At 36.7% G+C, this 25,291-nt stretch overlaps 1 pseudogene; it reads right to left on the bottom strand.

The window, feature by feature from the left end:
• Window positions 1-1,606: 1,606 nt before the first annotated feature.
• LOC121824559 (U2 spliceosomal RNA) lies at window positions 1,607-1,780 on the bottom strand (annotated as a pseudogene).
• Between the last annotated feature and the right edge of the window lie 23,511 nt (window positions 1,781-25,291).

Here is a 25,291-nt window from a genome sequence, read left to right as displayed (position 1 = left end):
TTTCCCTCATGTACTTTAATTCCTTATATAGTTAATGTTTATAAACTACACAGTTTTATTATTTAGTGACTTAATGCCACTTTTTAGGAAAAATATGTAATGAGCCTCAAGAAGATAATACAAACAGATGCTTTAAGGCAGTTGAGTCTGGGCAAATAGTCCAGTGCGTTTCCATTATATGTCCCCGCCTTTCTATACCCTACACACTTCTGCTTTGACTTCAAGAACAGCTTCAGCAAATCCGTCTGCTATGATTGCTCTTTCTTGTTAGGTGACAGGATTTAGAGCCTCCTACCACACAAACCATCAGTTGTGGCTGTGAAGCTCTTTCTAGGAGGCTTCAGCAAGATGGTAAGACCCACTCTGATTATGAGTGACACCACCCTATGGGCTTGGGTCCAGACTGAATACAAAGGAGAAAGAGGGTAGAACACCAGCATTTCTCCTCCTCCCATTCCAGACCTCCACCTTCCTTCTTCCTCCTTCCCTTTCTCTCCCTCGTCTTGACTATGGATTCTATATGACTAGATACCCTCTATTCCAGTGATCATGGCTCATCTACCATGGTGGACTATTATACCCTGACACCATGATCCAGCAAAATTCCTTCTTCTTTAAGTTGTCTTTGTCAGCTGTTTTGACTCATAAACAACAACAACAAAAGTAACAAGCATACTGTTCCTAATCTGGAACCCAGACAGCTTTAGTCCAACTGGAGGCACCACCACACTGTGAGAAGGCACAATGACTAGGGAATGTTGATCCCTGTTCCAAATCTGCCTCAGACAGAAAAGTTGTAGTAGTGGTCAAAGTTGTGAGCCAGCCTAATTCAAGGAGTTAGACCCATGGAGTCCTGGAAAAACCTATCATATTTAATTTAATTTTCTCCATCCTATCATACTTAATTTACCTATATATTTTGTAGGAACCTCTGCAATTTTTACTGGTTCTGTGAAACCCCTTCAAACTTCTTTAAATAGACTTTAAATTATTTTTTTAAGATCTCCGGTGAAGGTATTTTCTCTTTCCCACCAAGATCCATGTTGAGCAGTTATCAATCTCTAAAGCTTTGCAATAAGATTCTGTAATTTAAAAAATATTTTGTTACTTTTGTTTCCTCCCCACATTATTTATATTCCATTTCAGTCTATTAGAGAGGTAAAAGGAAAGGTACACTGTGTATTTGATAGAAATTAAATAATTTCAAATAATTTTTTAACTAGCATGGTCTTATTGTTTGGACCTGAAATTCTACCACTTGACCTAAGTGTTTAATGATTTCTATTAGGGAACACTAAGAGGACCTAAAATGACAAAAAGATATTATAAATTAAGAAGGCCAGCCGAGTGCCTTATAAGAAAGACAGAGGCAGGATGAATTCAGAAGTGTGTGTCTGCAAGTGCTGAGGCTCTACATAAACTGACATTAAAATTTAAAACCCAAACAAGAAATCATTAATTTATATATTATTGGGAAAAGTCAAACCACAAAGATCAACTTAAGTGATCTTGATTATTCAACATTGGCTCCTGGGATTTCCTTATTGTTTTTAGTGATATGGATTCTAAATATGCAACTTTTCCTCTTTCTTAGCTTTTTTCATTTATTGACTGCAGTATTATAATATAAAGTAAACATCTGCCTTTAGAGAACAGGCTCCCATTCTCTCTATCTCTAAAGATTAATTTAATATATTTTCCTCAGATAGAGGACACATAGATATTAAACTGATAGAACCAAATATTACATTTGATGTTAGGCCAGAGGCTGAGAATGATGAACTACAGCTTAGATCTGTCCATAAAGGGCCAGTTTTAATCTTTGATTGATGTTCAAGTCTATTATTATTGCACTGTTTGAAATAGGAAACATTTAGAGAAAAGCTTAATAACACTCATAAGATAAACTTATTATCCCAGTTAAGAGTAAAAGGCACAGGACTAGAGAAATGGTTAGGAGTGTACTTATATTTTATGAACTCAATTCCCAGCATTCACTCAGGTGACTTACAACCTCATATAGTGGAGAACCCAATGCTTGCATCTGCAGACACTTGCCGTCATATGTACGTGTTCCCATACATAGAAATCTAGAAAGAGGGAACTTCCATCAAGAATATGCCTCCACCAGATTGCCTATAAGACATCCTATGGGGCATTCTCTTGATTAACAATTGATATGGGGAGGCCCAGCAAAATAGGGGATGCCATCTCTAAGCAGGTGGCCCTGTCTTGTATAAAAATGCAAGCTGAGTACTTATGTGAAGCTAACCCATCAGCAGTGTTTCTCCATGACTTCTGCTTATATTCCTGCCTCTAGGACTCTACTCTGGTGTCCCTTCATGATGAACTGTGATCAGAACATGTAAGTCAAATAACTCTTCTCAAGTTGCTTTTGGTCAGAGTATTTTGGCATAATAATAGGCAGCAAACTAGAATAGCTCACAATTTAAAATAAAATGCATTTTCCAAATAAGTAAAATATAGATGCTCATATAAACTGAAAGTGTTATACCATTTGCAGGCATTGGGTTACTTTTAAAGAAGTTTCAAACAATATAAAATCAGTGATTTAATATGTATATGTATTTGTGTGGGATAATTGTGTATACCTGAATGAAAAAGAGAGAGAAGAAAACCCTAGCAGAGTACTGCTCATGAGTTTAAAAACCAAATGGAAATACAAAGATTCATTTATGATTCTTTTTTTTCTAAGTATTTTTTTCATATGATTACAAAATATTAAAATAAAAAAGATTTAGTTAAACATTTTTCAAATTGGGGCTATCAAGAAGGTGCAGCAGGTTAAAAATTCTAGCCATGCAAGCCTGACAACCTGTAGAACCCACTGTGGAAGGAGAGAGTACCAACTCCTTCAAGTTATCTTGTGACTGCCATACTCATGCTGTGGCGTGCACACACATCAACACACACACACACACACACACACACACACACACACACACACACACAAATTATAATAAAGTAAATTTAAAAGTTAAGTTTCTGAAATTTTAGCTTTCACTGCCCAGATTCTGAAACCTTTATTGTGTCATAAACTAGAGGAAACAAATAGTCAACTGTCAATACATTTCAGGAGAGTGCATGTCTTAACTCAGCTAAGGATCACAATGCACATTATTTTGTGAGATAGCGCTACTATTGTTCCCATTTAAATACTGCAAAACTAAGACATCCAAGCAGTTTAAAACTTGTCCAGAGTTATACAGCTAAGAAGTTGTAGAGCTTGATATTCAAACTGTTTACCTCAAGGCCCCATGAATACAAATTAACAACCTTGTCTCCATGTTGCCCATGAAATGCCAGTTGTCCAAGAATGGACATAGCTGAAGTTAATGGCATTAAGCTGTTATTCATAAATTTTGTAACTTAATTTTTAAAACACTCGAAGAATATTTTATTCTGGCACAAATGGCTCTGTTATTGGGAAGCAAAGAAACCACAAAGAATTTTCCATATCTTTTTATGTAAAGTTCTAACAGGACTTAGGAATTTATAGGTTTACCTCTATACTAACTAAAACAGCCAGTATCTGTTTCTTAAATATTCAGCCAAAGAAGCACTTGAGATTCTAAGCTTTCTTGTGGTAGGTGCCAAAGCCTTGAGTTAAGGAAAGGTTGAGGTCATTTGATCTTCTGTGGAAGAAAGAACAATTGATTGCATGAATTTAGACAACAACGAGGGACACCAAAACATCTTGAAGACATACATTATAATGCCAAATGTTTCTCAATAATAAACACATTCGCCCTCTATGAAGAATCACATTGTTAGAACTGTGCCTTTGGTACCGCAGAAGCAATGTGTTTGAACATGCTGGCTTTAGAATTTTCCCACAACACTTCCTCCTCTTTACATCACTTCACCCAGCATTAATCAAGGCAGAGCTGGGTTTTGACAAGAAAAAGATCTTCCTTTTGCCACTAGTCCTTTCCAGATGATCATATAATTATGGAAAAGGAGATCACTATGCTCTGAGGCTAACTGAAACAGTATGTAAATTGTGAATAATCACTAAGGGTGAAAAGAACGTACTTTCATTCTGTTTTCAGGTATAAGCGTTCATGATTCTTATCCTAATTCATTCAGTCAAATATACGAGTTTTTCTGCAGGGCATTTTCACAACATCAAAGCAAATTACTCTTTGTTCTTACTTTTTCTCTTGTTTTTGTTTTGCTAACGAGTATAACTCAATACATTACATGTTACTTTATCTGGGAAATTCCTAAAGTTGTTAAAACAGATTTCCAACAAGCCTTAAACATAGCATTAAAGGAGTATACAAAACTATGACTCATCCTCACATTATCATTTGAATATATTTCAAATAAGGGAAGAAAGAGAATACTTAGGCATTTAATTATGTTGAATGAACAGAATTCAGTAAAGAAATATTGAGGGTCCAAGATATAACTGAGAAAACAAACCTGTTTCAAGGGCTGGGGAGATGACTAATTTGATAAAGTACTTTCCATGCAAGCCTAAGAACTTGAGTTGGATATCCAGATTTCAGCACAGATTATGTCTGATTCAATACACTAATTTAAGAAACACTCCAAAACACACTACAGTTCCAAACTGACTGCTGGAGTCTGTTCATGACACTTTCATGATGGGAGCTACTGCCCAGGAAAATCAGAAGAGGAGGAGAAGGAGGAGGAGGAGGAGGAGGAGGAGGAGGAAGAGGAGGAAGAAAAGAGGAGGAAGAAGGGACCTACTTTTATAAACTGTGCCCTAACCAACAATGACTGCTGAGCCTGTGATGGTAATGTCTGTCTATTCCAGAGATTCACTGAAATCTGTTTTTAAGGCATTTCAAACCCCAAAGTGTCTAGACTTCATGGGAGCTGATTCCAACTCCATGAACAAGCTAAGGTATAAGATCCTTCTCCTCTTCTTGAATCACAAGCTTATGACTGGAAGACCCTATGATTCTTCATAATAGCCATGTCTATGTCCTTAGGTTATGGTGCTGCTGACATTTTGTAAGCACTTGGTATGATGTCTTGCATAAAAGTTTATGGCAAAGAAATGTTCCTGTTGTCATCACCATCGTAATTAGCACAGTATTTACAGTAATGCTCTTGATAACAATATTAGTATCAATTTTATATTAACCAAGTAGACCTCTTCAGTTCCTCAAATTCAATAGTCTCCTTGAATTTTTACTGTGATAAAAAAGAAGCATAATACACTGAATTGCCTAACTAAAATACCCATAAAGTATGTTCACGGACAGGTTCTTTGTGCTGCACACTCACCTCTTGTTCCTACCAACATCGTTCTTATCAAGATACCCTTCACTGTGTTTTGTTTACTTGCATGTGTATCTTTAACTGCTCTTTCTCTCTCATTGAAATCTTTTCCCCAGCTTTATTTTGCTGATGTATTCCTACTCTATAAAAACAAATCTGCTGACATATTACAACCACTAGAAAGGTTGTATGGCCTGAGGAGATGACTCAGTGGAGGAAATGCTTACTAGGTAACCATGACGATTTGAGTTCAGATCCCTAGTACCACATAAAAGCGAGGCATGGCATGGGGAGATGAATCGGCACAAACATTTACCACAAAAGTCTGGAAATCTGAGCTTGATCCATGGAATACAGATAAAGGTGTCAGGAAAGCACTTATCCCACAGTGTGGTCCTCTGAACTCTACGCGCATGCTACGTCACACATACACATCCTAATAATGAACGCATACTAAATCAATGAGTAGATAAAAATTTTAAAGTATTAGTATTATAAGAGTCATCCCATCAAATAAGCCAGAATTACTAACTCAGCTCTAACTGTTCCTTCCTGCCTCCAGTGCAGTAACTGCCACATTTTGTTGTAATAATTATGGTTTGTGTCCATATGTATAATAAGTCATTAGGGCCTGTGTCTTGCATAACTACATGAGCCTATAACACATAAACTAACAACATTGTATACAGACTACAGACTGGGAGAATAGTTACTACATCTCTTAATTTCTCAACATTCTTACTCATTTCAAGATGTGTTTGCACTCTCCTACCTACCCCCAGAGCTTTTACAACGTACAAGTTTAAATCACATATATTACATTAACATATGCGTTTTATAAAATAAGACTGTTATGAGAGCATTGCATTGTACTTTACACATGCTGAGGTAATGTGCTTAAACACACATCATACATTACCATCAATTTACAGACAAAAATATATAAAATGTCTCAAAAGAAATGTCTCATAATCCATCTCTAACTTCTTGGCATTTGGCAAAATTAAGTTACAGAGTTTAACCAAAGGGGAAAAAATATTTCTAAATTGAATCTATTTGTGATATACTGGTTTAAAATTCAAAACTGCCAACATATTCTGTTTACTCTCTTGGCATCTGCTGCATCTGCCAACTGGTGGCCAAAAATTAGAGCAGACTTAACTAATTAGAAGGGTCCCCATCTGGTAGCTGAACTTCTTGTTTATGCTTCCTTTGCGTTCTTAGCACAGAGATTCGAACCAGAACTTCTGTGGTTTGCAGCGGAGGAGGCTCTGTCTGGCTAGATTTCTAGCTATTGTCCTGTGGAGCTGGACTTGGCCAGATGGAAGTGTTCTGTGTTTTATAGCCTCTTCCCCATGTTCCCCTTGGGATGACTCATCTTTGCCACGGGAATTTCCATTGTCTCTCAAAACACTCTTTCATTCATTTTCATTTCTGCAGGCCTAGATCTAGGACTGTAAATAGTTTATTGAGAAGCAAAAGCTTCCCCAAAGAATCCAGAATCAGGTAAAATCAATACTATGTTTCCTCCGAACAAAAGAAGAGGAAAGGATTAAAAGAAGATATCCTGGTGGACTTTGTTTCTTTGTGGTTTTTTACTTAGTCGTTGTTAGTGTCATTTTACCATAAAGCCTTCTCCTGGCAGAATCCTGTAGTGGTTACAATCACAGACTTTGGATAAAAACTTACATTAAAATTCTGGCCCTGTTCTCTATTAACTGTGTATTCCTCAGCAAGTTGCCTCAACCCTGCTACATTGCAGTCTCCTCATATGCAAAGCTAAAACTACAATCTATTTGCTTTGCCATAGAATTATGATAGCTAAATGAAAAATATTATGAAAGAGTGTAGCCCAGTTACCTGACAGAAAGAAAACTAGAAAAACAAAATAAAAAATATCTAGTATTAGCAATAGATGCCCCAAATGGTTTTCAAGGACTAGGGATGTATCTCAATTCTAGAGTGTTTGCCTAGCATGTAGGAAACTCCAAATTTGATCCACTACACAACACAACAAAAAAGCTAGGTATAATAGCTCCCTGTGTGTGTGTGTGTGTGTGTGTGTGTGTGTGTGTGTGTGTAAAAGATTATAACATATATTTTAAGTTTCACTAAACATAGAAATTCAACATATAACTGAGATACTGCAGATACATTGTTTTCCAATTGCACCTATTTAATGCTTTGAAGCACAATTATTCTGTTATGCTTTTTAATTTTCATCTAGGGACTTTTGCTTGCTTTCCTTGCATACACTTCAGTCAGTTATTAACATGAGATACGGCTAAAGCAAGCAAGCATGGGATTACTACATTATTAAGGACAATAGAATCACTCTACTAATTTTACCATAGTTAATTTTCTTTCTTGTTAGTCGTTATCCCACCTCCCCAGCAGAAAACAATTGATAAAAAACAATTTGAAAGAAAATTTATTTGGGAGATGTTGTAGATTTACTCAAAAATCTATTAATTGCCTATGAATCAGCCTAGTTTTAAGCCTCGGAATATACAGATAAGTAAGACATAAGCTATACATTCAAATGACTGTACAAAACCTAAACCTTATGATACAGTCTTGGGAAACTTCCAGGAGAAATGACACCCACGAAGCAGGTTAAATGGCTAGAGTAGTTAGTAGACATCTATGTAATAGATGAAAGTCATTACCTTAGAAAACAACAGTGGAAGCCCAGTCATAAATTGTATATGTGGAAAGGGGTGATATTCTGAGATAAGCATCTTAGAATGAGAGAAACCTAATCTTCATGGCAGGCACCCTAGAAGGTGAAGGTGTAAGAGCCATGAGAATTAAATTTCTAGTGTTGGGATCTAGTTTCAGGGTTTGTGGCACAAAAAAAAAAAAACTACCGAGAGGTCTGTGGCCTCACAAGTCACATTCCAATGATTCAGCAGCACTAAGGCTAATAAGTGTGAGTAAGTTGTCAAAAAGAATTTGTTGCAACCCAGGCATTAGCAAAGAAAAGACATCTTCAGATAGGATATAACAGTTCGAAAAGAATAACCAAGCAAGCCAGACTCCTGAAAATGGGATAAAACAGGGAGGCCTTGACATTCTAAAAATGTTAATGGTGACCTGGAATGGTATACTTACAATCACAACATGCAAGAGACTAAGGATCTCCATTCGTAAGCCAACCTAGGCTTTATAGGGGTAATTGTAGCTAGAGTTTTCCTGCCTTGCCCACAGTCAGGACAAATCTTTGTCACCCGCCAGTCCCACAGCCGCTCAGACCCAACCACAAAGACTTATATTGCTTATAAACTGTATGGCCGTGGCAGGCTTCTTGCTAACTGTGCTTATAGCTTAAATTAGTCCATTTCCATAAATCTATACCTTGCCACGTGGCTGGTAGCCCACCGGCATCTTCACATGCTGCTGGTCATGGCGGCGTCTGGCAGTCAGTCCTTCTGCCTTCCTGTCCTTTTATTTCTCCTCTCTGTTAGTCCCGCCTATCCTTCCTGCCTAGCCACAGCCGATCAGGTTTTATTTATTGATCAATCAGAACAACTTGACATACAGACCATCCCCCAGCACAGCCAAGTGCAGACCATCTCGGACACCTGCACTCAAGCCCATGGTCCTAATCATCCTCTATGCGGACCTGCTGGGTAACGCCACAAAGAACCCAAGAAGGGCTCCCGCAGGACATACAGAACATCCCACAGCAGGTAATATATCTCAGAAAGCACAAAACAATAAAAAAAAATAAATGTTGGTTAGTATACAGTGAATTGGGAGAAATCAGGTAACCAATGAGAATGAGAATTGCAGGAAAATATAAATATTATACTCCTAGCTCACATAGAGGTGATATGTATTCCATGGGCATTGCTTGACAAAGACCTAATGGCAAGCACCAGGAAACATTTGGCCATAGCCTTTAATGAAATGCTCCAGGAAATACAAGGTAGAGTAAGACCAATGCTGTAGAACTGCCAGAGGTATCATGGCTCTAACACTGGTACTCATCATATGTCTTGCTTTGTACTGAAATGATTAATACAGAGAAATATAGCCCAATGAGTTGTACAGACCAATGGGGAAGGTAAGTATCTAGACAAGTTGGTCTGCACTGAGACATTTTTAGCTGACTCTTCTATCTCTAAGAATTAACTAATGACAAATATCATTCTTTGACAAAATCCCAACCAAGCTCCTTTTACTCTGCTAGTATCTAAACTATAATCATGGTCTATAAAGACTTGACCAAAATCCTAATATAGTTTTCAATATTGCAAGTCTATCTGACCCCATCCATAGTAAAATGTTTAGCCGAAAACAACATGATAGATAAGTGAATCTCAGAAAAGGCCCCATAACTCCCAATTTTGTGAGACAGTAGGACTCCTCCTGGCAAACATAAATGGCTACTACATCAACAAAACCACCTCTCTACTCTTGTAATTTCTCACTTTCTTAATAGCACCTAGTTTTCCCAGTTATTCTGCTCTTTTATCCTTCATTTTTTAATTTCGTTGTAGCTATCTTTGTAAAAACTGTAGTTGAGTTTGGTTCACATTGGACTTTACCCTCTACTACAAATTTGTGCATATAGTTAAATCTGTCCTTGCTATTTGATAGTATCTTTGTTTTATATTTATTTATTTGTGTGTGTGTGTTTGTTTTTTATTTTAAAATATCTGACACTGGCCCCAGAAAGGAAACATCTCACCAGAACCAGCAAGATTTTCTAAAATGTCAAAACATAAAAATACAAAAAAAAAAAAAACAAATCTACATATTTAATTCAGTCCATAACTAACTATTATTAGGGTACTTATCAGTATATTTATGGAAGAGAAAGATAATTTCATCTGTAGTCAGATGACTAACAATTACAAAGCCACAGAAGGAACTAGAAGACAGATGAGAAACAAGGTTAACAGGAATACAGAGAGTTTGGATGGATTTCAAGCCCTTTATTGAACACGGGTATGTGAGACAGAAGGAATTATCAACATATAATTTATAATTAAAATATATCAACAAATAAGAATAACCAGAATGGGTAGAATCAGAAAAATAATTCTCCAAGAATGGAAATTTGAACAGTAATCAACATTTCAAGAGAAAAAAAGACTAATGCATAAAGATGCCAGAGAAGTAAGAGTCATTAAAAACCAAGAGAGAAAAGAATTATAAAGTCAAAGACATGAGGCACTAGAGGAAAGATATGAGTGACAGATGGATTACAGGGAGACCATGACATGTCACAGGGTCCACCGTGTATTCTAATTTGACTTTGATTTGGGGGTCAGACCAAACTGGGTTTGAATCTTACTTCCATGTGTCTCACAATTTCTATAACTTGGGACAAGTTAATTGAAACTCTAAAGTTAAAATTTAAATCTAAAGCTATAATTCAATATACTTCCTACTGATTGTTTTAGAGTTAAGTAAATGATGTTATTAAGGTACCTGGGGTAGTATTTTCTTATCATGTCCTCCCAATAAGGGGGTTATTTTGATGATTTTCCCCTAAAATGATATAAAATAATCTAACTTCTCTAATTAACAAATTAAGAGTACTATGCAATCATCTGGTGTTTACATGGACATATATGTAATGTAATAATAACCTTGCAATGAGTAGATTAATTCACTAATATGGACATGTTTGTGAATCTAGCGTAATATTCTAGGCCAAAGACTTAGTACCCAAAAGAATAAAATAGTTTGTTAGAGGTACCCAATACCTAGTCTACGATGCTTTTGTGAATCTCTTGTAGAGAAAGAAAACAGTCTATGCTAAGACCCAAGGCATTCCATCAAACTATTAGACAACAGTGTGCAAGTGAGAATGAAGCCTTTTCACTGTGATAATTTTTAAAATGTCTCATGGTAGAACTCTACCTCACTTGATATTGTTGCACAAATCCACAATGCCTTTTCTATTTCATTGTCGTCACCTGTGTGGGTAGACGAAGGGGAGTTCTCCAGAGAACACCACCAGACTGCATTGTGTCTTTTCCAGAACCCGCCATCTACCTAACCCTTCATTTGTAAGTTACCCACTAAATAAATCTTCCTTTTAACTACGTGGAGTGGCCTTAATATTATACTTAATATAATACTTTTATACAATTTGTCCAAAAAGGGGGCAGGGTGGTCAGGAACTTCCTTCACTATCTGATTTCTGTAATTTTTCTTGCATTCCTAGGATTTTCCTTAGTTTCTATGGTACACAAGCATATCACAGTGAGTTTAAAATGACAAGAAGGTTAACAAACATCTTTTTTAATTTAATTTTTTTTTACATACTAACCACAGTTCTCCCTCCCTCTCCTTTTCTCACCTCTCCCCTACCTTCCTCCCCCAATTCCCCCATCCACTCCTCATAAAGGTAAGGCCTCCCTTGGGGAGTCAAAATAGGGTATCATACAAAGATGGGGCAGGACCTAACCTCTCCTGCCTGCATCAAGGGTGACCAAGGTATCCCACCATAGAGAACGGGCTCTAAAAAGCCAGCTCATTCACCCGGATAAGTCCTGGTCCCACTGCCAGAGGCCCCACATACAGGTCAAACCACACAACTCTTGACCATATTCAGGGGGCCTAGTCCAGTCCAATACAGGTTCCCCAGCTGTCAGTCCAGAGTCTGTGAGTTCCCACTAGCTCGGGTCAGCCTAGTCTGGTCCCATGCAGGTTCCATAGCTGTTGGTCTAAATTTCGTGAGTCCCTATGAGCTTGGTTCAGTTGTCTCTATAGATTTCACCATCAAGATCTTGACCCCCCCACCTCCACCCTCCTACTTGGCTGTGGATCCTGCATCTGCTTCCATAAGTTACTAGATGAAGGTTCTATGATGAAATTTTGGGTAGTCACCAATCTGATTAGATAAAAGTTTTGGTGGAAAATTACTACATCCCATGGCTGATGGTGAATTTTTTCCCAGTGTATTGTCACTGATTAATGGTGTCTAGAAAGATGAATTAACTTTCTGTCCTTTAACCTCATAGGAATGGTCTTCAGGGTTAGAATAAGGTTGGTATTGATGCTTAAATATACAAACCCATAATAAAACAAATGTAACACAGTATCCTCATTGGGATTTTCAAATACTTTATTCAACAACACCTTCAAAATATTTTTTGTACTCTTATTATCTGTATGTGAAATCATGTTATAAAAATTATAAATAGAATCACTGAGATATCTCAGTGTTAAAGGCACTTGCCAATAAGTCTGTTTACCTGAGTTGGATGCCCAAGGCATGAATGGAGTATAGAGAGAACCAATTCTCAAATTTCATCCTCTTACTTTTACAGGAGAACCATGACACATAGGCAAAACACACCACAGATACACCCAACCACACACACACACACAAACACACACGCACACAGGCACACACACATAAATGAAATATAAATAATTTTGAAAATGTGTGAAAAAATTGTTAGAATAAAATCAAAATATTTTAGATAAAAGTAGATTATTTAGTATTATCCAACTTAAAAAACACCAGGGCATCATACTCAAAAGTTTACGTTATTTACAGTCTAAAGGACAACATATATCTCTCTTTATAGTTTTAATTTCATAGTAATATAATTTTGCATGAAGAATATATGTCACTTGCAAACTCAGTCATAAATTGTATGTTTACTCTAATTTCATGAATTACCTAGGCATGTCTAGAAGGACAAAAGAAAGCAATTGCTAGGAATCCACTTGATTCAGTGCCCTGGGATTCTGTTTGCATATAGAGAATCCCCATTTTATAAATAGATTGAAACCAGTTGGATAATAGCTGAGGAGATAAATGACTTAGAATGTTGTTTAAGTTAAAAGTGTTCAGAATTTGCCATTTTGCGCATGGTCACTCTCATGGACTCATGAGCGTATCTAAGACAGAGAATGAGGATGGAAAGTTTTTAAAAGAAAAATATTTTTTGTTCCAATTCTTAGACACTGAAAAGTCAAGTCTGTATTGTTTTTAAGTTTCTGTCAGTGATTATTACATTACACTGTCATTACCACAGTTAGTGCCATGATCCCCTGCTGTTCCACTGAGCAGTTGGTCAGATTCTAGAGGACTCTAACTCTGAAGCCCCGTGGGCATGTAGTTTTGGAGGGCACAGACTGCTGGCTTGCCCCCAAATCTGCAAGCAAGCAGGGTTCTTACAATCCCTTATCTGTTCCAGATGTCAGACCAGTTTGGCTTCTTCTTGGGGGAATATACTCTGCTTTAACCTCCTCAGTTCTCTTGCCTCCAACCATTAAGAATGAAATAAACTCTGCATTAAAGCTTTACATGATGCCCCATTAATACATACAATTTTATGGTGTTTGAGCACCATTTAAAAGTAAATTAAAAAATAAGTATGAAAAAACTATTTCTTTATACACATATGTTATATAAATGGAAGACGAAATACTTAGCCTTATGTTTCAGGTTTTGATGTTATATTTAATTTTGGTATTGGAAATAGGCAAGGGAGCAATTAGATACCCTTCATTGTCATTTTCAAATTAAAGAGATTAAAACAGCAAGGGAAGCAGAGAAACAGCACACGTTAACATTTTAGTCTTGTCTACATTTGTCAGTCTAATTTTTTAGCTAAGTCTATGTTCTCCAGTAAATTGTCATCTTTTGCAACATTGATAAAACATTGTGTTTCTAGTGTACATTGTGCCTTGAGGCATGGTTACAAAGGTCCCACTTAAATAGAGAGAAACCAGGAGCTAGGGAGGTTCCCAGGAATCTCCAAGAATGACCCCAGCTCAGACTACTAGAAACAGTGGAGAGGGTGCCTGAACTGAGCTGGCTTACTCCAGTGATCAGATCAGTGAATACCCTAATTGTCATCATAGAGTCTTCATCCAGTAGCTGATGGAAGCAAATGAAGAGATCCATAGCCAAACACCAGCCAAGCTCCAAGAGAGAGAAGAGGGATGTTATGAGCAAGGACAACGCAATCGTGATGGGAAAACTTGCAGAGACATCCAAACCAAACTAGTGGGAACTCATGAAATTTGGATCAACAGCTGTGGAGCCTGCAGGTAACTGGACTAGGCCCTCTGCATAAGCCAGACAGTTTTGTAGCTTGATCTGCTTCAAGGATTCCTGGCAGTAGGATCAGAATCCATCCCTGGTGCATGAGCAGGCTTTTTCAAGCCCGCTACCTATGATGAGACACCTCATACAGCCTTGAGGCTGTGGAGGGGCTTGGACTTGCCTCTACTAAAAATGTACCTACCCATGTACCTAAATGTGGGAGGGAATAAGGAGTGGGTTGGGAGGGGTGGCTGGAGGGGTGGGAGGAAGGAAGAGGGGGATCTTTGATTGGTATATAAAATGAATTAAAAATTTTTCCTTAACAAAAAAGCATTTTAAAACAGTAACATCAATACATATTCTATGAAACAGGATCTTACTATATGAATTAAACTTCAATTCTTTGATTTTGACAAAGAAAATCTGATTGCTAAGCAAAAGAAGTAATCCAACTTATTAACTTTTCTTTGGAAGAGAGGATTGCTGATTTCAAGAGAATAAGAATATTAGTTTTTTTTTTATTGAAACAAACATGAAAAATTTAAACTATTATAATATTTTTGAGGAATATTAACAGCTGCTAATTTAATAGGTGAGTGTAAGCCACACTCATCTCTCTGCATTTCTGTGTATGGGGTGATTAGTTATTGTTACTGTCAATTGTATGTGAACTCATAGTTGGTTTTTTAAATTTTTTTTCTATTTACCTTGTGATGTTGGTAGTAACATTGTGGAAAACACCCTCTGTCTCTATTTCTAAATGTTGAGTGGTTACCTGACAAGTTATCATAAGAAGAGAGCATAATTAAAGCATGTGGGGTGAGTGTGTGTTTGTTTGTTTGTGTGTGTTTGTGTGTGTGTGTGTGTGTGTGTGTGTGTGTGTGTTAACAGCTCTAGAAGATAATAGAACCTCTTCTTTGTCACAGTGACCTCTCTATAAATCTCAACTCTGTCCCAAACAGTGGTATTTCATCTTTCTTTTTATACCCTGCTCTGGTAGCATCTTCTCTGTATTACCTTACTTTCTCTTTACTTCTTTGGTGCCTTTGGCATTTGTTTAACAATTCCATACATAAAATTCTCTGTTGAGAACACAGGGTGTTTTATGTTTTTCTTACATGATCTCTGTTCGGTGCTTGTCTGTGAGTCAATCATCTCACTCCTTACCAGGAGTGCTGAAAGTCATTAACATTATTCCTCTATAAAAGAATCAAAAAATTACCTAGTTCTGCATGTATGTATATTACAATTACACACACAGAGAGAGCAAGAGAGAGAGAGAGAGAGAGAGAGAGGAAGTATGCCCTAGAATCATTCATTTTATCTAAGAAGATACATGCATATACACACACAGATATACATGTATATCTTTACACTAATAACCATTACTTTATGGTGAGCAATAATAATGGGCTTACTTTCATTTTTTACCAAAAATTATCACTTTGACCATTTGATAAAGCCATTTTTATTTTGAAAATAACATTTTCTGTGCACATAAATATTATAAAATATTTCATATTAATTCGATTTATTGCATTAATCAGACATAATACGTAATCAGTAGCAGGTACAATTCTAGTCATACTGCAAAATAATGTAAATTCTTTCAATTATAAGTTTAATAGGTATTTATTAAATTAATTTATTTTAGCATAAAATTTAATTTCATTTTATTACCACATTGTCATTTCTCCTATTGAAATTTAAAGCCTAACTGTAGTTATATTAATATAAAACACCCTTTCATCTATGAATTTGATAGTACTTGGAGTTAGAAGATAAATGAACAAAAGACTCTGAGACAAAATAAGATGGCGGCCCAGACTTAGTTGGTAATTGCCTCTCCCAGGCACCTGTTTTCACTGTAACTGAACATCATGATGCTACATGATGCCAAAGAATGTACAAGAGGCTAAAGTAATTTCTGTAGAATATGTGAAACACTCAGTGATCCCATTTTGTTAGTTAGTGCTACAAAACTAATGCTATTTAAATGTAGTTTTTATAGTGTGTTAATAACAGTAATAAAAAAGGAGGAAAAAATGACATGTAGCTATGTTTTAACAAGCAGATGGTGGTTGAAAATGGGCTATCTTCAAGTGTTTCTGTTCTTTTTCAATTCATGATCAGTTACAGAAAAAAACATTTGTGTTCCCTACTCGATTATAATATCCCAAGTACAAGTTATAGCACCTAGCTGCCTTACCATATGCAGTTTCTCCACAATAATTGTTTATTGTTCTGAATTCAATATTGATAATCCAAAGCCATGAATGGTGACTTTAAAGGTTCAGAAATGTTATTGCTTCTGTCCAACATTTTGTCTATAATTAGAGTGTCTTTAAAAAAAGATTGACCCACTTTGTTAAAAAAGACATACCATAGTTCATGTGTTTTGGATCAGGCCCTCTGGATAAGTGAGACAGATGATTAGCTTGAACTGTTTGGGAAGTACCCAGGCAGTGGGACCCAGATCTGTCCTCAGTGCATGAGCTGTCTGTTTGGAACCTGGGGCTTATGCAGGGACACTTAGCTCAGCCTGGGAGGAGGGGACTGGACCTGCCTGGACTGATTCTATAGGGCTGAGCTGAATCTTTGCCCTGGAGGAGATGGGAATGGGGGGTTTGCTGGGGGGAAGGCGGAGGGGGAGGAGGCAGGAAGAGGGAGGACAAGGGAATCCGTGGCTGATACGTAAAATTAAATTAAAATATAAAATAAAAGAAAGACATACCAGATTTCTCCTACTAGAGTTTATTTAGAGTATCTTAGTGATTATGGTGATGTGATTGATATACCAGCCCTAAATATCAGTCAACATATTTGTAATCCCACATATGTGGTAGGTGGCATGAGCCGGCACTAGTATTTTTTGTTTTAAATCTACATTTCTAAGGAAATACTGTATATCTAACAGACTCAACTCACAATCCAGTCATAAGGAATCTGTATTCTGTGCCTGCCACTGGTTTTATGCCACAAAATTTAACATCTGTTTTAATTATTTCCATAAAACAATTTATTAGTCTTGACATCTTATTTCATTAAGTCATTGCAAGAAAAACTGACATAGAAGTTGTCTTTCCTATCATATATCATCATGTCTAAAAACATATCTGAATTACCTGCACCATGATTTATCACAGGGACAACTGGATTCTTGTGTCCCTCTTCACTGTCCCTGAAGAAACCAACTCTATGCAGCCTGACACATATTCACAGTGAGGTATGAATGTCATGCACATGCGTACAATAGTGTAAGTGCAGGTTGTGTTTAAGTGTGATATCATCCTCTCTTCATGACACTGTGACTGCCTCAGCTCAGAGGCTGACAAGTTCCAGGCTTCTCTTCTACAACGGCCCCTGAAGCAATTTCAGGGTGTTTGTTGTCTGGTTCCCCTTAAATCAGCAACAATTATATAGTCATGAAATTTTTTTTTTCAAAGACAGTTCTTGGTTTGTTACTCCTTCTTCCTTAAAGGGTTCAACAAATGCAGGTAAGGCTGTGGAGAAAGAGGAAGCAACATGACTGGTGGAATGATAATGAAGTACAGCCATTACAGAAATCAGCATGGAGGCCTGTCAAGAAATGCAAAATAGAATTACCTATGACCCACCTAAACCATTCCTATGCATCTACCCAGCAGACTCCACAGCCTATCACAGAGGTGCTTGTGCATCCATATTTATTGCTGCCTTATGCACACTAGCAAAGAAATGGAATCAACCTAGGTGTCCATCAACAGATGACGACATTTGAGTATACGTAAACATTGAAATTGTATTCAGCTGTAAAGAAAAATTAGTTGAGGAAAATAGATGGGACTAGATAGTATTACATTGAGTGAAGTAATTCAGGCTTATAACGACAAATATTACAAGCTCTCTCTCCTTTACAGACACCAGTTTATGCTGTTCGCATCCATGTACATATGTGGTGAAGAAAGAAGGCCATCAGAGGAAAAAGGCGGGGGGGGGGCAAGAATAAAATTCATGAGACATGGAAGCAGAAAGGAGACCGTGGTCATGGTGAATGGGAGGGTACAAAATTGGGTCAAATGAAGAAGAAAAAAGAAGCAACCAAAACTATTTTGGGTGGGTTAGGGACTGAACTTGGGGCCTGGAACATGCTAAGTAAATCCTTCACTATACTGCTACTTCCGAGTTCCTGCCAATTATTTTAACCACCATAATGAAATCTAACAAGTGGCTCTATAGTCCATAGCTGATAAAAACCTGGAAATGAATTATTCCATACTTTTCTGACTTCATCTCTTGCTATATATCTGTCTTTTAAGTTCTGTCCTTATAAAATTGCTCCCAATTTTTAATATTTTTCAATGATGCCTTGTATTTTATTTTATTATAAATACATGTATTTATTATAAATATAATGCAGTACAAATATAGTAAAATATAAATAAAATATAAATACATGGTTTTTACGAAATAGATGTGTTTTATACATGTATTTCTTTGTTTTTCTTTGTCTACTGAAAAAAACTCCACTTTTGATCCTTCTATGAGCCTACTGGACTTCAAGTCTTAGCACTTCGGAACAACCATACTCCCTTGCACAAGCCTTGTGCAAATATGTTTATATGACTCTTTCTAATACCAGATTCTAAATCTGCTGAAGTAGGGGACTATTTCTTAGTATATGCTTGATTTGTTTATAATCCCCTACAACTGAGTACCATGTTTACTTTGTCTATTTGTGATAGTTGAAAAACCTAAAATTGGATAGCTGCAATTATAAAATTTCAAATATTATTAAACCAAAACCACAATAAGAATGAAAATAATAAAAAAAGCCCTAATTAGTATACTGCTGTCCAAGGGCTACCGTAAAAAAAAAAGTCTGCATTCTTGATTTAGTTATGCTTTGTTTATGCAAAAATGTTGCACTATGTAGCCCAGGATAACCTTAAACTCATCCTCTTTCTCCCTGGGTCTCACAAGTGCTGGGATTATAGGTGTATTCCATCATGCCTAACTCCACCTATATTCTTTTCTTAGGATTTATTTATTTTTTTATTTATTGGTATGAAGGTTTTGCTTGCATGTATGTATGTGCATGTTGGGCAAAATGGAAGTCAGAACAGGGCATCTGATCCCTTAGAACTCGAGTTGCCAACAGTTATGAGTCCTGTTGTGGGTGCTGGGAACCAAACCTGGGTCTTCTGTAAAAGCAGAAAATTCTCTTAACCACTGAGCCCTGTCTCTAGCCCCCTAACACATTATCCAGGTACTGCATTCTTTTCATCAGTTCTGTAGTAGACATGGGTATCATCCTAACAACACATCTTATTACTTTCCCCTTTTACACATATTCTTCATTATCCATTTCTGGCCTATGGGTGGAATTAATCCATTCCTTGCTTTCTTTCCTCATGAAAGATGCTAGTGACCTGCCACTGTATTCAGGTCTAACACAGTCACATGGCACAAAACAGACCAGTTAACATCAATGAAACTCAGTTCTGAGATTCTGTATGATTTAAAAGAGAGAGAATTTACTTATTTATGGATATGTAAGTACAAGTACAGAGACATAACCCAGGGAGTAAAGATAAGTATTGTCTAACATTGAGAAAACAACCTCTTTCAGAGTATAGCTGTCCCTGGGAAATGAGCATCCCGTTACAAAGAGAGTCTGGGTCTTAGTAATTTGTATGAGCATTTTCAAGCTTCTCTCAGGATGCTTCTTATCATCTAAAGCACATATTTTAGTTCTTTTCATAGTACTTAAAAATAGTAGTAGTAGTATTACTAGAGTGATAGAAAACATAGTGAATTATCCTATATTTTCTTCTACCAGGACACATTTTCTTTTCTTCAGATCAACTCAAATTTTGCTTTGAATTTGAATTCTTTGCTTGTCCCAAGTGCATTTGTGTGTGTGTGTGTGTGTGTGTGTGTGTGTGTGTGTGTGTGTGTGTGTGTGTGTTTTCAATGTAAAACATAAGTTTCACAGATAATCTTTCTTCCAAGAGGGCAAATAATGAGCTCAAAAATTTGATCCATCTCTTCCAACTTGCTTTCTGTAACACTTAATATACTATGTAATTAAGTATTAAAAAACTGGCTCTGTTTTGTGCTCCTACATGTTAATGCTTAGACATGTTACCTTTAGATACAGAAAACAAATGAAGGCAAGGTGGAGCTCAGTTACAGTTCTGTAACTTGGAATTACACTATGTGTTCCCAGGAGATATTGTACTCCAATTCAATATTTTTTGTTCACCTTTTTCCAGGCCTACGTTTCTGCTTCCACTTCAGTTGTTTTAGCCTTCAAGATTCTCACTCAAATAGTTGTTTTGCTCTCTCATAGTGCTCTGTATATTTTCCTACCTTTTTGTGCCAAATTTATGATTAATAGTGGACAACCAAGTAATGTATTTCAATGTGCATTCTAGTTATTCCTTCTACCAAAGGATGTCTTTGACAGACAAATCAATCAAATCAAAGTGCAAATATAGTTTAAGTTGGTCTTCTTGCTATATACATTATAGGAAATCCTGAGAAACAAAAAAGAGTTAATGTAAGATTTTTAGAAGTAGGAAATCATGAAAAAGAAGCAATTACTAAGGCTCAAGGGTTAAGTCAATTACTAATTTCCTAAGGAAAAGTAGACAACAGAAAAAGAAAGTCAGATTTGTGTATAGTATTCTTTCTCCAGTTTTTATTTATTTATGACTCTCAGTAAAATTTGTGGTTATGAAAATCTGTTACCATTTACAACACAAAAATTTACAATAATATTTATAACATAAGACAGACCTATAACTCATCATACTGTGAAAATGTGTACTGCTCATGTCCTTGTAACTAATAAATGTGTTGAAACATATCAACAAATTGTTACTACCCAATACGCAACAGGAAAAGATTCATCAGTCAAACGAGGTATCAAGCAGAGTTCAATTCCTTCTTTCAGGAAGCTTATAAGCTAATTGGATATGGTAGGTATATAAAGATGCTCAACAGCACATTATATACATTTTTCTTTATCAGAACATAATGTGTAAATTAGAATTATTATAAGGAACATCATGGGGTGGGTGAGAGGGCATCATGGGTAAAGGTGATTACTAGAAAATCTGGCAACCAAATCCAAATCTTCAGGACCCACATAAAAATAGAGAAGACTGGCTCCACAAAGTTCCTCTTTGACTGCCACACCCATACCATGGTACACACACACACACACACACAGACACACACAGACACACACACACACACACAATTATAATAAAAAAATTTAACAGAAAAAAATTGATACAAGGTATACTGAGGTAGGAAAGGGAAATCATGAAGGAAACAATGCACCCATAGGTATTCCAATATTAACAACAACAGGGAGTTATGTCATCATTAGAAGACAAAGGTGCCAGAATCATCTATCAGAATTTAGAAACCTGAATTTGAACTCTTTGTCTGCTTTCTGTATATACCACAGAATGCCCACATCTGTTTATCAGGGACCAACTTCTTCTCTAGATCACCACTCCAGTAAATGTGGAATCCATCCATTTCTAAGAACATAGCCCTCATAGATAATCACCCCTTAAAGGTCCTACTGTATGATGTTTCCACAGTGACTTTTCAATTTCCACATATGCTAATGTGGGGACATCCAAACCACAGCACCAGCTAAGTGAGAGCTGTAGGCATGGATATACAGACCACCTAAGCAAACAAGCAATACGCTCCAGAGAAGGGAAATATCCTTGGCCATTTCATCTTCTGGTCTTCTTCATCAAATGTTCAGCTAGCATATGCCATTGTTCAAATCCAACTAGTACCGGCTGACAAGAGAATGTGAAAAGCGTGTATCCCATAGTCACACTCTGTACTAGAATTAACGTAGATAAAAATCAAAACAGTCAGAAAGCCAACGATTCTAGACAGATCAAGTATGTTATATGAAAACACTAAATGAGGTTGAGCAGGAGCATACAATAAAGGATTTAAAGTAAATAACAAAAAAAAGATCAGTGAATTCTTCATACTACAGTTTGAAAATGAGATAAGAGAGAAGGGAAAGGAGAGAACAAAGGAAGAAGAGAACAAAGGAAGGAACAGACTGGAGGAATAAATAGAAAGAGAGATACTAGAAATGAGGATCATTTAAATGACAACCTTATTTAAAATGAGTCTGTAGGTGGTGGTACTTATAATTTTATTTTCTATATTTTATGGTAGTGAAAAAGAAATATTAGCTACTAAGATATAAAGAAGTGCAAGAGCTACTTTTCCACAAAGGTGGCAATTTAGGGAATGCCATCAGCAAAGAGAATATTTTCTTCACATCCAGTGTTTGTGTAGGAGTGGAAAATAATGATTGAGGAGGGACGTTTTAAGATTTATCCTTCAGCCTTCAGCTAGCTAGAGGAAGAGTCAAGATTTAAGACTTACAAAGGAAACTTTCATTGTAAATATTATTTATCTTCTATATTAACCTCTCAAAGAAACTCAAATGTCAAATCATTTACATAGAATAATTTATGTTGCTAGCCTGCAATGAATCCACAAAGGTGGCAAAGTATTGGGAGCATGTATGCTCATGCTCTGGTTGAAAACAAACTAGCCATGGTTCAAAAACTTAGGAATCCTCAGTGGATCTAACTTGAGTCTGATTCTGTTCAGCACAATGCACAATAATCGAAAAAGAAAATAAGCTGAGAATCAGTAACCTCACATTCTGAAATTGCCTGAGAATTTTGAACATTGATATTTATCTCTCCTTCAAAACCAATGTACAGCTGGGTTTTGGAGTCACAGGGGGAAATTACTCTGTAAGAAGCCTTACTTTCCTTCATACTCTCACAAATCTTATTTTAACTCATGTCACAAACTTAGCCATGACCATATTAAGTCTCTCAATGTAAGAAAGATGACTCCAAAAAGGCACCAGAATTACAGGCTGCAGCACACTGTAATTTTTGGAGTGTTTTGATTTCATTTATGTTCCAATCTTTATGCCTATTAGAATGTGGAAGAAATACAAATCAATACTTTTATCTTTATGTTTATGTCTTCCTCCGAGCTTGCTTTTCAGAAGGAAAAAGAAAAACCATAAAGTTCCCAAAAGATTAATGAATTCACATAATAAAAATATTGTGTATTTGAGGCCAGCAGAACATTTGATAAGAATGAGCAAACCCTCCATGACTTAAATCTTAATCTTTGTGTTTCATTATTAGTTTGCATCTCAAAACTGTCAAAAACACCAAGTCTCTGTACTGGTACAAAATGTCTTTTTATAAGACAATTTTCCTCAGTCAACAAACAAGAAAAAAAACATATTAATGGTATTAATTTCTGCAAAGGGGATGATTCAAGGCCTGTCTTTGAAGAATCAGATAGCATGTTGGGGAGACACCTGCTCCAGTGAGAAATTGATCTTGTCCAATATTTTTTGGGAAAAATAGGAAGTCTTGAATAATGATGTTTTGGTTTTAGTTTAAAATATGTCCCATAGAAAGGCATTTGAACAGTTGTTCCCCAACTGGTGGCACTGCTTTGGGGGCTTGTAGACCATTTAGAAGACAGATCTGGGTAAATTTCATTTCAGGAGTGGTGCTTGAGATTTGATGGCCCTGCCATCCATCCTGATCCATCTCTATTCTCTGGTCCAGGGATATATGATCAAACAGTTGCTTTATTCTCTTTCCACCACTGATCAGGGTATTCTCACTCCCTTGCCTGCCCTGGCATGATGGGCTGTGTGCTCTTAGACCATGAGCCAAAGTAAATTTCTTCACCCTTGAGTTGCTTCTTGTAAGGTATTTAGTCATAGCAATGAGAAGGGTGCCTAACAAAATTACTGTGCATAATTCCCAGTATCTTACAAAAAACAAACATAAGGAAAAATTTGGTAAGAATCCTGTTTCCCTGGAGTGATTCAAAGTGAGGATGACTATAGAAAAGTGTGTACTTTACAAGGCATCTAATTGCAGTGTCCCAAGAGTGGAGGCACATTACTGCTGAGTTGACTGCTCATTCCAACCTCCTTTCCCATAGTATTTCCCCCTTCACTAATATTCTACAGGACTTCAGAAAGAAGAGAGACAGAAGAGAGAGAGGGAAAGATTTATTAAACAATTAGTTTGTCATTTTAACATTTGCTTTATTCCCTGATACCAAAAAAAAGAAAGAAAAAAATCCATCTTGTTCACATTAAACATTCACTTCATGACAGCTAGCATTTTCTTTCTTAATTTCTTTTTCCATTGTTATATCAAAGTACCATGGCTAAAAGAAACTTAAAGAAGAAAGGAATTATAGTTTGCTGTGGGATGGTCTGTATGTCAAATGTGTTGCTCTGATTGGTCAATAAATAAAACACTGATTGGCCAGTAGCCAGGCAGGAAGTATGGGTGGGACTAACAGAGAGGAGAAGTGAGAGAACAGGAAGGTGGAGGGAGACACTGCCAGCTGCTGCCATGACAAGCATCATGTGAAGATGCCGGTAAACCACAAGCTATGTGGCAAGGTATAGATTTATAGAAATGGATTAATTTAAGATGTAAGAACTAGATAGCTAGAAGCCTGAGCCATTAGGCCAAACAGTTTAAATAATATAAGCGTCTGTGTGTTTATTTTATAAGTGGGCTGTCGGACTGCCAGGGTTTGGCGGGACCCGGAGAGAAAATTCTCCAGCTATAATACTTCATAGATAAGACATAGTCCATCGTGGCAGGGCAGTCAAAGCAGTAGGAGATTGAAGCAGCTATCACTTCCAGAGTCAAGAATTAAAGAACGGTGGCCAAAGGAGAGTATCTGGGAGGAGATGAGGGAGGGGGAAATCATGATCAAAATATATTGTACATAAAGGATTAATTTTCAATAAAAAGAAGCAAAAAAAGCAGTGAATGCATTTTGCTGCTTTTTTTTTCCCTCCTCCAGGATCCCAAACAGGGAATAGACACAACCTGTAGTAGTTGGATTTTCCCACCACAATTTGCCTAAACAAGACAATCT

This window comes from Peromyscus maniculatus, chromosome 20 (genome assembly GCF_049852395.1).
Source record: "Peromyscus maniculatus bairdii isolate BWxNUB_F1_BW_parent chromosome 20, HU_Pman_BW_mat_3.1, whole genome shotgun sequence".
Lineage (NCBI taxonomy): Eukaryota > Metazoa > Chordata > Mammalia > Rodentia > Cricetidae > Peromyscus > Peromyscus maniculatus.
This window is presented reverse-complemented; position numbering and strand designations above follow the sequence as displayed.